Source organism: Cupressus sempervirens, chromosome 9, assembly GCF_028749045.1.
Source record: "Cupressus sempervirens isolate cs-2001-9-10 chromosome 9, ASM2874904v1, whole genome shotgun sequence".
In the NCBI taxonomy this organism is placed as follows: domain Eukaryota; kingdom Viridiplantae; phylum Streptophyta; class Pinopsida; order Cupressales; family Cupressaceae; genus Cupressus; species Cupressus sempervirens.
Window position 1 is genome coordinate 416,172,396 of NC_143126.1, and position 18,450 is coordinate 416,190,845.

An 18,450-nucleotide genomic window follows, 5' to 3' on the forward strand; every position below is an offset into this window, starting at 1 on the left:
ATCATGTCATTCTATGCATTTTGCATGTTCATCAGGCATGGTTGAAGAACATGCTAAAGTATACATCAAAAGATAGAGAAAATTCAATGTCTGAATGGCTCAAGATGATTATGAACACAATGGGTGAGAGCGAGGATAGTACTTATAGGCTATTGGATGATTTTTTTTGTCAAATTATCTAATGAGCGTGAATTCTTAGTATACTTCTATAGGACATGGTGTGAAGGGGATGGTTGTATACGTAAGACATTCTACTCTCTTATTTGGAAATGTTGTTATATTGAAATTTATCTTCTCTTCACTAAACTAACTTTGCATGAAATCTTGTCCCCTATTACACACATAGAGCCAAACTATATAGAATCTTCCCACATGCAAACCAAGACACAAATGTTGCCATCAAATCTTATCATTGCACATTGAAAATGTGATACCTTCCCAACCATTAAAAGAAATGTACATGTTGAATGGATCATCTATACTTCACCCTAGTATATAGGATGGAACCATTCTATGGGAAAACACACAAGTTATAGGATTTTGGTTTCATCAGGAACTACAAGGTGAAAATTTTGCAAAAAAGTATAGATAAGTCATAGATAATTCTCCATGATGATTTCATTGTTGATAAAACTAGACTAGGATACTATTTTGTGAAGAGCCAAACTAGGAATCCCTATTGTAATTTCCTCAAATATCTGCTAGACACTATATTTTTCATGTACCTAAAAATAAAGTGGTGCACAACTATAAAGTAACTTCTAAAAAGATTGCTTCAAATAAGATTTAAATTATAATTAATTATTTTAAATTAGGTTCAAGGAGTTTTCCAAAGGCTCCCATTGTTTTACAATGTTGTAAATACACAAAAAATAGTCAATAACAAAAATAAATCAGCAAAGTTATCAATATTATACCTAAATATAAAAACAACTAAATATTTACTATTAATATACAATAATATTATAAACATAAAGATATTAAAAGACATTTAGTAATATATATCATTATTTCATGTGAAATATTTGAATTTGGTAAAACAACATACCATATACTGACCTTCAATCTCTAAACCAATTTAATCCCAAAGAATTACCATTACCTTGTCTTTGTCTTTCAGTTCCTTTCATGTGTTGTTGATCAATCTTAGGTGTGTTGGATACAATTGTGTATTGTGTATTGTCTTTGATGTTACACAAATGTCATATCAGTCATTAAACAAAGTCTAGCGAGCTCAGATGATCAGCAAAGCAATTTACAATGACTACCAAATGTTCCTAAACATTGCACAATAAAGTTAATGTCTACCAAGCTCACTCGGGCATCAAAGGATTTTGTAGCAAAAAGTTAGTGTTAATCGAGCTCCCAAGGTTAACGAAGAAAATTTAATGTCTACCGAGATCACTCAGACATCAAAGGATTTTGTAGCAAAAAGTTAGTGTTAATCGAGCTCCCAAAGTTAACAAAGAAAAGTTAATGTCTACCGAGCTCACTCGGTCATCAAAAGAAATGTGGCAAAAAGTTAGTTTCTACCGAGTTCATAAGGTCAGCAAAGGAAGGTCAGTGCTAACCAAGTTCATTCGATCTCCAAAGGATTTTTACAAGGTTTGCAGTGTTTACCAAGCTTCACATAGTTAACACTAGAAAACCATTCTAGAGTAGTGGTTACCGAACTGGGTTGGCCAGCGAAGGATTTTATTGTTTTGATATTAAGTTCAATTTTTTTGTGCAATAAATGTAGCCAACTGATGTAGTGATTTTTTTCAGTTGTTGTAACTAATATTTGAGCCAACTTGATAATCTGAAAGGTATATATAGATGTTCAAGTTGTGAATTCTAGGGAGAGTGTAAATATATGGATGTGAATGGAATAAGAAAATGTTGAGAAAATTTTGATAAAGGATTAGATATCCTGGAGGAGCTACAAAGTTGTATTTGATCAGTAAGGATCTAGTAAAGCATAACTAAGATCTGTAATCGACAAAAGATAAGTTGCATATCATTTAGGTCACTTCATTATTGCTTTATAATTATTGTAACAGTGAATCCAGAATCTCTTTACAGAGTTGGTTTAACAACCATTTTGCAAATCCTCTGACAAGGTGATAATTCAGTTGAATTTTTCTAAAGAGCTCTAACCAGGCCACTCCTAACAGGGTGATTAAATCCTCTAATAAGGTCACACCTAACAGTGTGTATTTGTAACCTTTAACAGGGTTGGCTCCTAATAGGGCTCACTTCATAAAAGTGAAAATTGGTGACTAGTTGGTGGTTTTTCCCATATTGGGTTTCCACGTTAAATCTAGTGTCACTTGTGTTCATTTATTTAACCTTTTCATGCATATTAATAACTATGAATGCTAGATGATCAATAACTAGTTAATCTACCGAGTTACAGTATTCTTGCACTGTTTACCAAGTATCAGCAGTAAGCATTATAAACATCTAAGGGATTTTTGGAGTTTTTTTTGTGGTAACTGATTCACCCCTCCCCTCTCAGTTACTTCATCTATATTTTCAACAATTGGTATCAAAGCAATTGGTGCTTATAGGATTAGATTTCAAGGATCTAAGCCAAATATCAAGATTTCTTATAAGAGGGAAATTCCAAGACTTAATAGGGACAACTTCTCAGCATGGCAAGGGTTGATGAGACTTCATCTAGCTTCTATTGGAGATACAGGACTAAAATACCTTGATGAAAAATATGTAGAACCAGCTGGTACACTATTTGTCAATGATATTGCTAAAAAGAAGATCCACAACATTATGATGATAGATATAGCATCTGCTCTGAGTTATGAAGAATTTGATGGCATCAAGGACTGCAAATCTACCTTTGAAATGTGTGAAAAGATAAAAGAAATCTATGGAGGAGATGATAATGTAAGAAGAGCCAAAGAAGAAAGTCTGAGAGGATAATTTGATCAGATGAGGATGAGAGAAGATGAAAACATTGCAAATTATGTTGAAAGAGTCAAAGCATGTGTCAGTGCAATCAAAGCATCTAGAAGAGATATCAAGGAGGAGACAGTTATAAGTAAAGTTCTTAGAATATTACTACCCATTTATGCAATTAGAGTCTCTACAATTCAAGAAAGAAGATGTGAAGCAAATCATAAGATAAATCTAGAGGCCATAGTTGGAAGATTAACTGCATTTGAACTAGACAACTTTAGCAACTATATTCCAACTTCCAAGAACATTGAATCAGCATTTGAAGCCAAGCTTTCACTCAAGGAGAAAAGAAAAAAGAAAAAGGAATCTTCGTTAGAAAGTGAAGATGAATCAGACCAAAGTTTAGATAGTGATCTTGAGGTGATTGAAGCTATACTAGCAAGGAAATATTCTAGAGGCAGAGAAAAATGTAAAGGTAAAGTTCCTCTAATCAATTTTTCATGTGAAGAAGTTGGTCATTATATTACTACTAGGTGCCCAAACAAGCAGAACAAAGACGAGAAGAAAGATTACAAGTACAATGGCAAGAAAGACTTCAAATCATTCAAGGATAAAGGTAAGAAAACATGTTTTATGGCTAAAGATTCTAATGATTCTAATGATGAAGAAGAAGATGAAATTATCTACATTGCTGTAAAAGATGAGTCTAATAATGATGAAGAAATGACACTCATTTCTCATATGAGAAAAAATGATACATGGATCATAGATAGTGGTTGTTCTCATCACATGACTAGTGATAAAACTAAGTTTGAATACTTTGAAGACTATGATGGTGGTAGTGTAAGGTTTGGTAATAATGAACCTTGTTACATAAAAGGAAGAGGAAGAATCTTTCTAACCAAAGAACTTATATGTGATAATGCCTATTGGGTAGAAGGACTAAAGCATAATTTGTTGAGTGTGGCATAGCTACTCAAAAATGGATTCAAAGTAGAATTTATGCATGGAAAAGCAAGATTGTTGGATGGCAAAAGAAACTTGATTGGATTAGGCACTCAAACTAAAGGTAACTTGTTTTATCTTGAACTAGGTGAATGTTCATGTTTTATTGCTCAAGTTGAAGAAAGTTGGTTATGGCATAAAAGGTTGTGTCATGTCAATTTTGATAATTTGGTGAAGATAAGAAAATTCAAGAAAGCAAGAGGCATTCCTAACATAAAGAAACCTAAGGTCAGTCTATGCAAGAATTGTTAGATTGGTAAAATAGGAAAAAATAGTTTTAAAAGTAAAAACTATTAGTCTGAAGATATATTAGAAATTGGGCATACTGATTTATGTGGACCTATTGGAATTGAAAGCTATACTGGAGAAAAGTTCTTCATTATTTTTGTTGATGATTACTCAAGAATGATGACTGTCATGTATCTAAGGAACAAATTAGAAGAATTTCAAAAATTTAGAAGCATTTCAAAAATTTAGATGGTATTTGGCCAGAGTAGAAAAGGAAATAGGGAAAAGATTGAAATTCTTGAGGTCAGACAGAGGTGGAGAATTCATTTCACATGAGTTCAATAAATTTTGCATTAAAAGAGGAATCAAAAGACAGGTATCAATTCCTGGAACTCTTGAGCAAAATGGAATAGCTGAAAGGAGGAACAAATCTATCATGGATTGTGCAAGAACCTTAATGATTGAAAAGAGCATTGTTATCAAATACTGGAAGGAAGCTATTAGCACTGCAATTCATACCTAGAATCAAGTACAGCTAAAAAAGGACTCATTCAAAACTCCGTATGAGCTATGGTATGGCTATAAACCTAATGTAAGTTATCTAAAAGTATTTGGAAGTAAATGTTACATTTTGAAAGAATCTAGAAAAGGCAAATTTGATGTGAAAAGTAATGAAGGAATATTTTTGGGATACTCTTACAAAAGTAAAGCATATAGATGTCTGAACTTGTCTACTTACAAAGTCATAGAAAGTGCACATGTAAAAGTTGATGAGTTTGCAGAAAGGACTGAAGAAGAAAGCAAAAGGGAACCAGAAGATTATAGAAGGTTTGTTTTCATTAAACCTGATACAGTACCATTCAATTAGGAATTTTCTACTCCTAAGTCATCAGTAACTGAGTTACAGGAAGTTCAAACTGAGCTACAGCAACCAGAGTTACATTCAGATGCTACCAAGCAAGTGTCTGTCAAGTTTGAAGGACCCAAGCCAATATCTACTAAGCCAAAACAGCCAAAACCTGAAGTTGAAGTACAAGAGGATAAAAATGAAATTAATTCAAAAGGAAAGGAACTTATATTAGAAAAATATGTTAGGAGACATCATTTAGCAGATTAGATCATTGGAGACAAATCTGAAGGAACCATGACAAGAATTAAGTTGAAAGGTACTTGTTAACTTGCAGATTTTGAACCTAGAAATATCAAAGATGCATTGGGAAATAATAGTTGGATTGAGGCTATGAATGAAGAAATAGAGCGGATAGAGAAAAACAAGACATGGACTCTTGTACCCAGGCCTAAAGATAAAAATGTGATTGGAACTAAGTGGGTATTCAGAAACAAGTTGACTGAAGATGGTAAGGTATCAAGAAACAAAGCTAGACTAGTATGCAAAGGATATGCTCAAGAAGAAGGAATAGACTATGGAGAAACTTTTGCTCCTATTGCAAGATTGGAAGGAGTCATAACCTTACTTACATATGCTGCTCATAAAGGATTCAAAGTTTATCATATTGATGTCAAGTCAGCATTCCTCAATGGTATACGAGATGAAGAGTTTTACATTGAACAACTTGAAGGTTTTGTTGACCTAGATAAGAAGAACATGGTCTGCAAATTACACAAGGCATTGTATGGTCTGAAACAAGCCCCTAGAGCATCGTATGAAAGATTAGTTTTCAAAGAACTAATGATAACAGTAGCTTGTATATAAAGGAAGGACCAGATAATAAGATTGTCTTGGCAGAAATATTTGTAGATAATACTATTTTCACAAGGAATGATGATCTTTGCAAAGAATTTTTAGAGAAAATGAACAAGGAATTTGAAATGTCTATGTTTGGTGAGATCAAATTCCTTTTTGTTCTTCAAATTCAGCAGAATTAAAATGGTATCTACATTATTCAATCAAAATATATCAAGGAGATATTCAAAAAGTTTGGTATGGAAGATTGTAAACCAGTTGGGACTCCTATGTGTACTAGATTAAAACTTACCAAGGAAGATGAATCAAAAGAAGTAGATCAAACATTGTATAGATCTATGATTGGAAAGTTGAAGTATGTAGTTCATACTAGGCCAGATATTGCCCTTGTAGTTGGTATTGTAGAAGGATTTTCAGCAAAACCAAGAGAAAATCACATGATGGGAATCAAAAGAATAATGAGATATTTGAAAGGAATAGAAGATTATGGTTTATGGTACAAATTTGGAGGTAATCTAGATTTGAAAGTGTTTACTGATGTTGATTGGGCAAGAAACCTTGATGACAGAAAAAGTACAAGTGGAGGAGCATTCTTTCTTGGAAAGATGTTGGTTTCTTGGACAAACAAAAAGTAGAATTGTACATCCCAATCTACATTAGAGGTAGAATATGTTGCTACAGCAATAAACTATTCTAATATTGTTTGGTTTAAACAGTTGTTGGAAGGCATGAAGGTGGAAATCAAAGAACCAGTTGTTATGATCTGTGATAATACAAGTGCAATCAACATATCTAAAAATCTAGTGATGCATTCCAAAACCAAGCACATTGCAATAAAATATCATTTTGTCAGAGAATTAGTGCAAGATAAGGAGATCAAATTGGAATATGTCTATACAAAGGAAAAAATTGCTGACATATTCACAAAGCCATTACCTAAGAATGCATTCTTGTATCTAAGAGGTAAGTTAGGGGTCACTCCATATCTAAAGTTCACTAAAATGAAGTTTTAGTGATGCATCAACACATACCAAGTTGAAGATCTATTGGTTGATGCAGCACAATCAGAAAATATTGCATATGAATCAGTACTAAAGGTACATTAAAATTCATTTAGGTTGTGTTGTTTTTGGCATGTGTTGTCAAAGAGGGAGAGTTTTACTATCATATCTTTCTAAAAAAAATTTGAGAGGAAGAGTTTTCTATGTAATTCCTTCATAAAGGGAGATTACTAAAAGAGGGAGAGTTTGCTATCTAATAGAGAAAGTTGTTCTAACAGAAAAGACTTGCTTTCAAATTTTCATTCTGCTATGACATGTTGTATTGCCATCAATGCCAAAGAGGGAGATTGTTGGATACAATTGTTAATTGTGTATTATCTTTGAAGTTACACAAATGTCATATCAATCATCAGACAGAGTCTACCGAGCTCAAATGATTATCAAAGCAATTTAAAATGACTACCAAATGTTCCTGAACATTACATAGTAAAGTTAATGTCTACCGAGTGAGTTAATGTCTACCGAGCTCACTCGGGCATCAAAGGATTTTGTAGCAAAAAGTTAGTGTTAACCAAGCTCCCAAGGTTAATGAAGAAAAGTTAATGTCTATCGAGCTCACTCGGGCATTAAAGGATTTTGTAGCAAAAATTTAGTGTCAACCGAGCTCCCAAGATTAACAAAAAAAAGTTAATTTCTACCGAGCTCACTTGGTCATCAAAGGAAATGTGGCTAAAAGTTTGTTTCTACTGAGCTCACAAGGTCAGCAAAGGAAGGTCAGTGCTAACTGAGTTCTTTCGATCTCCAAAGGATTTTTATAGGGTTTGTAGTGTTTACCAAGCTTCACATGGTTAACACTAAAAAACCATTCTGGAGCAGTGGTTACCAAACTAGGTCGGACAGCGAAGGATTTTATTATTTTGATATTAAGTTCAATTGTTTTGTGCAATAAATGTAGCTAACTAATGTAATGATTTTTTTCATTTGTTGTAACTAATATTTGAGTTGGCTTGATAATCTGAAAGGTATATATAGATGTTCAAGTTGTGAATTCTAGGGAGAGTGTGAATATATAGATGTGAATGGAATAAGCGAATGTTGAGAAAATTTTGATAAAGGATTAGATATCCTGGAGGAGCTACAAAGTTGTATTTGATTAGTAATGATCCAATAAAGCATAATTGAGATCTATAATAAGCAAAAGATAAGTTGTATATCATTCAGGTCACTTCATTGTTGCTTTATAATCATTGTAATAGTGAATCTAGAATCTCTTTACAAAGTTGGTTTAACAGCCATTTTGCAAATCCTCTAACAAGGTGACAATTTAGTTGAATTGTTCTAAAGAGCTCTAACCAGGCCACTCCTAACAGGGTGATTAAATCCTCTAACAAGGTCACACCTAACTGTGTGTATTTGTAACCTTTAATAGGGTTGGCTCCTAACAAGGCTCACTTCAGAAGAGTGAAAATTGGTGACTAGTTACTTGGTGGTTTTTCCCATATAGGGTTTCCACGTTAAATCTAGTGTCACTTGTGTTCATTTATTTAACCTTTGCATGCATATTAATAACTATGAATGCTAGATGATTAGTAACTAGTTAATCTACCGAGTTACAGTATTCCTACACTATTTACCAAGTATCAGCAGTAAGTAAGCATTATAGACATCTAAGGGATTTTTAGAATTATTTTTGTTGTAATTGATTCACCCCTCCCCTCTCAGTTACTTCATCTATATCTCCAACAAGGTGGAAACCCATACAAGCCTTTTATTCTATTAAAGTAGTTGATTCCTCCATAAAAAGGTCCTTGGAGTAAATTATAGTAAATGACTTCTTACTTGTACGAGTATTTTCTTCTAGTTTCCAAATGGATCATCCTTTACAATTCCATGGAACACTTGAGGGAATTGAACAATACTGCATTTTTTCTTTGATTTACATTCTAGGAAAAAAAACATAGCATGTTTTATAGCTCTACAATCACTGACATGCATATCATTGTCCAGATTTAGTGTGAAAGAAGCATTTGTCATCAACATTGAGACTCTTGCCTAAAAACCCAACACCACATCATATCAATAAAAATCATGTTAACAAATAGCATATATTTTATATACCATCAAAACTTATCATAGTTGACAGTACAATATTATATATTTCATGTTATTCTTCATAGTTAACATTGTTATTAAAACTTCCAAACAATTATTCAAAAACTTTTTCAATCATAGTTTATACCAAAAAATTTGTAAATAAGTTGTGGAAAGATAAATAACAAAAATTACTAACTATGACATTCATGGCACTAGCCTTATAATAATGGCTGAACTTGGGGCTTTTCTATCTAGAAACATATATCAAGTGAGATAGAGCATCAACTTTCTTGTCATGAACCAATTTAGTTTCATGATTAACCTATACATATAAAGAATTAATAGTGTGAGCTATTCATCATCTAGAGAAGCTCTTACTATCTTGATTAAAGTTTATACTTCAAAAACATAATAAAAAATCATTTTAACTTCATACTATCCCTATTAATTGTACTATAATTATATGGTTTCTAACATCTGAGCTTCTATACACAAAACCATCAATACTGTGATGAGAAGTAAAATTAGGTGGAACTTTTTTTCTTCCAATTTTTTTCTTATCCTTCTCTTAAAACCTTCATACTCATCCTACAAAATATCATCTAACAATGTTAAGGACATGTGATGATTTAATAACATGAGAACTATTGTTTCTGTATTTTAATCACATCATCATCACCTTCATATCTTTCCATTCTTAGATAAAATCAAGATCAAATGACTCATTTTCTTTGTAGAAATACATAAAGGGTGCCATGTTCTTTATTTTGAACTTTCTATAGAATGGTACCCTTTTTTTGGTAAAGCTCAAAGTTTCTATATAAGAGAGTAGAATGTGATGGGAGATGCACCATCATCTATGATATAACAAGCAAATTTTTCTACTAGATAATCAAGTGCAAGAATAGAAAGAATTGTATTGGCGGTTATCAATGTGGGCTCCTTGAACAGATTTGTTATAGTGATGATAACATCCATAATAGGAAGCTTGGAAACAAATTCTCCACTGTATCTACAAGATAAAAACATAACACAACACCCAAGTTTTTGTAGTGTTTCAAAGAGGAATAAACATATAAGACCTTCACAACACCCAAAATTGTAGCAAACTCATCCTAGAAGAGCAATAATCTACCATAAGGTGAAGTGAAATATCTAAAGGGTAGGGAGATTTTTAAGGAAAGACCAATTTAGACAACAAAAATTAGGTCTCTTAAAAACTCAGAGATAAGGGGGGAAAGAAAATGAAAATTTGGGTACGTTATATTGTAGAATTCATGGGCTTTCTAGATTTAGCAAAATTTCATTTCAAAATTTGCAATACATAAATATGGGATCACCAGAATAGGTTTCATTTTGAGTTCTAGTTTTCCTTTGGAAACTACTTAGACTATCTTAAAGAAGGAAATCTAGGAAGTTATACATAGAATTACAATCCTCTTAAGCATTTGGAAAGAGAGTAGTAGATAGGGTTGTAGTGTTCCCATCCAGATTCAACTGCAAAACCCAGAATGAGGCAAGTGATAAAGATGTTGAAGATGGAAGATTGAGTACCTAATCTTCCTCTAGATATTCATATCTATATTATAGAATATTATCCCATCATTCTAGACCTATAATGAATGAAATTGATTAATTAATGAAGGTTGTTAGTTTGAGGTTTACTTGGTTTTGAGAATACTTTAATATTCTCTACTTAACAAGGTCAACCATGTGAAGGTGGAAGCTCATCTAGCCTCAACCCCCCCCCCCCCCCCCACCCAACATCAATATATATTCCCCATTAACATCTAATTACATACTTCATTCATTCATCCATCCATTTATGAGCGATAACATCCATTAATATGATAAAAATTTATTAATACACAATACTAATCAAGACTTCATTAACACATAATAGTATTCATTAAAATGACATAAAAATCAATATTAATATGAAACATTCATATATAATTACTTAAAACAACATTCTTTCATTATCCAACGAATTTTATCAAACAAGGTTTATCAAAGAGCATTTTTAAAAAGTCATTTCTTCTTTTTGTTTTTCTTAGCTTTCTTAAGGTAAAGACTAATAGGAGCATCAATATCTTCCTCATTCTCCTCCTCTTGTGGTACATGTAATGTTAAATTATGATGCCTCCTCCTATTTTGAGGAGCATGAGGTTGTTGCACTAAAGCGGGCATTGTTACAATAACAAGTAAATGGGTTAAATTGGCATACTTTTTTTATATAAAAAAACTCTTACAAGTATGTCATTAACTAGCAGAACATAATATGCATTTTTCTTACATGACAATGCCACATCATATACAATAACATTTTGATCAATTGCCACCACAACATGTTGAACACTTCAAACATGCTCCACACATTAACCATGATGTTAAACATGCTCTAAAATATTCAAAAAAAGGTTACACATAAAATCAATACCTCCACCACTATGATTCACATCATGGCCTTCATCATGTGTAGATTTGGTGATAGGATTTGAAGACTGCAATGAAATGTTATGTGCATTGTTATGTAGTCAATTTATGTTGGAAAAAACACCAAAAAAGAAATTTCTCAACTATTCAATTTTATTTACTTTTCATTTGACCAATTTACCTTTGTCTCATTTGGTGCACCAGATTCTTGGGTATGGCTTTCAAATTCTTGGCATAGGCGTGTAGCCATGACTTTATAGCCTTCCTTCAAGGAAATTTTCTTATCTTTATCTATGGGCTCTACATTGAATTTTTTATGCCCTATTTTTTTTTCTTGATATCATTAGTTTTGCATGTATGATTTGATTAAACAAAATTGTTTGAAACATTATCTAAAAAATTATATGAAATTCCATTATCTCTACTTGCAAATTGAGAAATGAAGATTCATATAGCCACTAGAGCCAAGTTTGTGTTGGCCAACCTTTTTTAGTCTTACTTCTATAGCTTTTGATATATCTTGCAGTCTATGAAAAGTTTAAAACATGTTAGATTATATATTTACAAAGATCACTAATTAGTGCATGATCACATTCTACTTAATATTATCATGGCATACTTTTCATTGCCCTTTTCTAGTTCAATTCCTTTACCATGTATCCTTTTCTCTTTTGCATCTATTATTTTATTCCATTCCATTGATGGAATCATAGGAGGATGTTCATACTTTGGGTTATCCTTTAGACCCCTTCTGTATTGGTCCTTCACAGTCTTTATATGTTTGGATGCTCTATTGAGAAGTAGAGCACTATTAAAAATGTTTTTTTCTAAGAGGTCCTCAAAAGAAGTAATGAGATGATTTTTTAATTTTGGGCCCTATTCATTCCACCTTTTTAAAATTTAAAAAAAAAAAAATAAGATCAATAACTTTAATATAGTACAATATATGGAAGAAAAGAAAAATATTGTGGCAATGATATGAAACTATGTATCTTTTATGTATGGTGGGTCCAAATAGCTTCAATGCCATTTCAAAAAGATGATCATAGAAAACATCATTTCATACAAAAACATCATGGGATTCTCAATCCAAAATGAGTTATGTTTAACTAAACTATAATTAAACTATAAATAATAACAATTTTAAAGCAACTAGAAGCTTTGGTAATTTTAAGAAAAACATAGTCTTCTTGTTCAACAACATTGTCCCCACAAATGGACTAGTACTAGTCACACAAGATGCTCTAGAAAATTGTTTAGCTTCACTTCTAGTGGTCTTTGTTGTTCTATCAACTGTAGGTGTATTTATTAGTGCAAAAAATAGGTCAATGAGTATAAAAATCCACCCAACAAAAAAATAATGCATGATTAGCACATAACAAAATATAGAAAACTAAGATTTTACCAGTTGTACTTGATAATGCAGTCAACAATATTAGAGTGGTGACTGAAGGAGGCTCAACACTTCATCATGATCTAAAGAATACATTGTTAGCAAAGACATTTATAATGGATAAATATCAAATGGTATACTAGTTAGAAGCATCCAAAAGGTTAAATGAATGGTTAAAGGTTGAAGGATTATTTACATGAAGGTTGTGTGCTACAACCCTCATCATATTGATCATGTGGTCTCACAAGTGTCACAAAATCCTAGAAGAAGAACACATAGTATTTTAGATAATGATCCATAAGATACTATAAAATAACAACATCTATTGAACATTTATTATTGCTCAAGATTCATTATTGCTTACCTTCAAAGAATTGACTTTAAGTATCAATTCTTCTTTTAGTACCTCTGTCTCCTCAGTTATGTTTCAATCGAGGACAAGGTTGACAATTTCATCACTATATTTCTTTATAATCTTACAAGCCATGAAGCCTAGGTCAGCACTACACATGATGTCATCTACAAATGCCACCTAAGTTTTAGATCATATTTGATTTGCTATCATTTTCATTTTTCCTTCTCAATAAGTATCAAATTATGACATCAATATCAATAAAACTCCATCAAAATAACTCTAGAGCCATAAAGAAAAGAACATCATAATATGACATTTGTTTCTATATAATTTGTCCAATTACACTAATTAAGGTTTACCTTTTCTAAGGTAGGTGTGTGAGGTACATCCCTACTTGTGCCTTGTGGTGTATCCATGTCACCCTATGAAAAAGATTAGTAATTCTTAGAAATCAGCAATGAAATGGAAGTAATAGACTTAACAAAAAATATTATTAATAAAAAAATATATTAGAATCCTTCGATTCTTTAAGCCCTTACACTTTTTGCAAGGACAATTACATTTATCAACTTTTCTTCAATAAAAAAAAGGGGAAATATTTCTTACCTCTACTTTATGTGTAGTAGCTGTGTAATATCATTGTATACACTCCATGACAATAAATTTCAACACATAATAACCTAATTATAAAAACATACAAATCAAACAAATTTTTATAAATAAATCACCCCATCATACTTGACTTTGATTATACATTGAAATACATTTCATTGATCATCATCTTCATCCATGTCATCATCATCACCATCAACATAATTGTCACTTTGATCATCATTGTCACTACCACCATCTTCATTGTCATCATCATCATCTTCATCACCATTATCATGAACATCATCACCTTGATCATCACTGTCTTTATCACCATCATTGTTAGCATCACCAAAATCATCTTCTTCTTCTTCTTCATAATCATTTTGCAACAATCATTCATGATCATCATTTACTTCATCTTTTGATTCTTTAGTGTCTTCTTCTTCCATCACATTATTCTTTACTGACCTTCCTCTTGGATCGTGTCTAACAAAAAATGACCAACCTAACTTATGTGGAATACCAAAGTAAAATACTTTCTCACATTGGCTTGGAAGAACATAGGGCTCATCTCCAACTAGCTCAAATGACCTTGTATTAATCATTATAAATCCACTATCATCTTCAATTACATTCCTATCAAGATCATTTTGATTCATCCTTAGCCTATACCATTTGACAACAAATTGAACTAATTTGAATGAATTAAAATCACACTCAATTATATCATCCAAAATGCCATAGTATCAATTTTCAAATTGTTGAGGATGTATGTCATTTCTAGATGAAATATTGGTAACCTCAAAGATTGCACTTATCCCAAAATCACAAGTTTTCTTCATTTTGTCTAACTTTTTGTGTGAAATTTATGGCCATGGTAGTACATAGCTTTGTGATGTTTGATCTACAATTATTCAAACATGTCAAGATTATTTGTATCGATCCATGATTTGATATTAAACTTATGGGTCATGATTAGTAATCTTCTATGTGGATTTCTATGTGCTAAGCCATTTGTTAGATCAAGTACCATTGGTGTAACATTAGGATCTCCATTACAATGAGCTTATTTAGCTAATGATGCAACACTATCCTATGTTAATGAGCAACTATTTTCTTGAGACTATTGAATCCATACCATCATCCAATCAAGATTGTTTACAATATACAAATGTAGTGCATCCCACTCATGACCAACTATAAAGAAAAGAAACTATACTAGTTAGTGTTGTGGTTTCACAATACATGCCATATTTCTCTTAGAAATAAGGACCCCCTAGTATTTTTCTAGCCCCCCAGTCTGGGGATTGGGTCATTTTCAAGACTCTACTTGGAGTCTGATTCAAGCCATAGTCTTATTAAAAAAAACTCAAATCTTAGAAACTGAGAATTTTGGAGGAAAAGAGAGTTTTTTATGCCAAGGTGTGCACTAGTGCACCTCGTGCACATGTGCATCTATCCAAGGGGTGCAAGTAAGCTACATGGGTTAATATTCTCTTAGCTCCCTTTAGAGATGTCCAATTGTGCACATGCACAAGTATGCACCTCCAAAGGGTGTGTGTCATCCTAAGAATATAAAAGCTCGAGATCCCCTTCCCTTCCTTCATATTTTGCAAAGTACTCATCCATACCTTCAGAGGTGTGCTAATCTCCAAAAACTTGCACACAAAACACAAATTAGTCAAATAATGGTGTGTACATATGCACCTGTCTAAGGTGCATATGTGTGCACCTTTATTCAATAAAGCCTTAAGTGTTAAACACTAACCTTAGGACCTACCTAAGGAAAAATAGAAAGGTGTGCATGTGTGCATGTGTACACCTCTCCAAGGTACGCACATGTGCAGCTTTCTCACACAAACTAAGAAACCTAAGGTAATGGTGTGCACATGCACACCTTCATTTTTTTTTTTGACCCTTAACACAAATAACAAAGTAAGGGTGTACACATGCACACTCCCATCAAGGTGTGCATGTGAGCACCCTTAGCCTTGTAAAATTACTTAGCCCCCCTCTTTACACATGAAAGGTGCATGTGTGCAATAGCACACATGTGCATGTTCATAATCCACAAGGGTGTGCACAAGCCTAGGTGAGCAACTACACACTAAATAACCTTCCACAGGTTATTTAGTGCACCTAGTGCACTTGTCAAGGTGTGTAGGGTGTGCTAAATTGTATACCATAGCTTAAAAAGGGGGTTTTCAGTGGTTTTGCTAGGTTTTGGTGTTTTGGGTCTGGTTTTTTAATAATTAAGATTTGTTTAGGGTCTAACTTTCAACTTTTTTTGACTAATTTTTTAATTTTTTGTACAAATAAAATAGCTTCCTCATCATCCTCACCTACAGAGGAGATTACTCCAAAACTAGTTATCTTCAAGTTTCAAGGTGCACCAAAGAAATCACGCTTTCAAGATGGACATTCAAAGATTAGTGATACTAAGTTGGGAAACATAGAATATAATTCTTTCCTAGTACTCTGCAATAAACCTAAAGAGAGGTTTGGGATGGTCTTAGCACTTATTAAATTAAGGTTGGTCAATGCGGCATCACATCCAAAATTAGAACAATCTTCAGAGCTTGTAATAGCATTAACAAAAAACTGTGTCAAGAGAAAGAGTTGTGAAGAGCATCATAGGGAAGATAGTCCTAGACTTAAGATCAAGGAACATCAAGAAAGTTATTCATCTCCCAAGAGCAGATCAACATGTGAAGAAAACTTATCATAAAGAAGAAAGATGGTATAGGGATAATGAAAAGAAGGCTAAAATGATCATACAATCATCATTTTTGATTGATAAGACACCCTTGGGACAAAGAGCAAGAAAGGTAGATATGACTAGAGGATATATGAAGGATGACATTGGATATTCCACTGTACTTTTGAGTAGAGTCATGGGTCTACCGGTAGTAGGGCATCTCAAAATTTGGATGATACATTTCATAGAGACCATCTGAACAACTAAAATGCCAATTGATTTGGCTGATACTAATTGAAAACTTAGATAGAAATTGGTAGGAATCAAAGCCAACCCCAAGTTTTATATGACATCATATTTGGTATATATATTGGTGGTGAGGAAAATTGCCTATCTAGGATTGTTCAAGAGGGAAAGCATGTAGGATTTTAATGCATGGCCTTATGTGGTATACCTCCAACTAGTAAAGAAGAAGCTCTTAGATTAGAGCAAGGAAAACTAGATAGTGAATGATGCCTTCATTTTTGCAATCATCCAATTCATAGAGGGTGATTATGCCAAAAGGATGCCAATAGAGGTAGTAGTAAGGATTGTAGAAATCAGCACCTACTACATCTAGTTTAAGACATTTACTTACCTAAGGGTAGTTGGTACAATGGTGAATCTAGAGAAACTCCAAAGTTACCCATTGAATAGGCTCATCTTAATGGATATTGCAAGACAATCTACATCTACATATCACAAAGTGAGGAAACAACATAAGAAGACATGGGTATGGCCCATTACTATTAATCCATTTGAAATAAAGTAGAAGAAAGATATCATGACCTTTGATGTAGAATGGGATCAATATCCCATGGAGGATTACAACTCACTTCACCCTTATTTTGATAATATCAGCAAAGTACAACATCTGGCAGGAAAGCAATTTGTTCATGAAAATACTATAAAAAAGTCATTGGATGAATGCAATAGATGACTATGACATCCAAATAAGGGATTATTGTAGGATGACTCTATATCTAGAAGGAAGTGCCTTAAAGATAAAGATCCCACTAAATATTGTTTAGCAAGACACTCAAGATATCTTCGATCCCTTGTTCAATCATTACAAGATATTTGATAGGCCAATCTTGAATGTAGATATTGATAGGGATGAAATTGTACATATAAACCATAGGGCTAGGCATATAATTTAGTTGACAAGGGACTAGATTAAGAAGCCTTTAAACCTTGAAATAGTTCCATAGATTGTTACCTTCCAGGACATAGCATGCCCAGTAAAGGGTAAAGGTGAAAAAGTTACGATACCAACATTCCCTTCCCAATCTCCAGTTAGGCTGATAATGGTATATAAACATGGCAGGGATGTTGGGTACTTTAGGGTGGATAAAGGTAAGAATAAGAGGAAAAGAGATTATCCTAAGCAAGTTGAGCCTAAAGCTAAAGAAACTCAACCCCACAAGGTAGCTCAAGCACCTAAGAAACAAGAGGGTCAAAATGAAGAAGTAACTCAAACTCAAGATACTCCACAAGTGCCTTTGTCAGAATAGGAACAAGAACAAGAACCAGAGAAGGAAGAACAAGAGGAAGAAGGCTCTCCTTCACCTACTAAGAAAGTTAGGGTTGGACCTACTATTAGAAGGACTAGAAGACAAAAGATATAGAAAAAGGTTATACCTATTCCTCTAGTCCCAAAAACCATTGTTGAGATCGATGAAGAAGATAAAGAAGACAACCTCCCTTTGAATCAAAGGACATGCTTAGCTAGGGTTGTTCAGAAAGAGAAAAGGAGAAGCTCCACCATTATGTTTCCATCTATTCCCATGTAACCTTTTGAGATTACAACTTTAGAGGATGAGAAACAATAGTGGATGGATAAACTAGAGGGACAACGAATAGATATTTTCAACATATCTAATTTTGACTTTATGCTAGTAGGAATTAAAATGGTGGGTGATAAAATACAAGATACACCCATGAACCAACCTTTGGGGGAGGATTGGATCCAAATACCACATTTACCACAAGGATCTTTGGGTG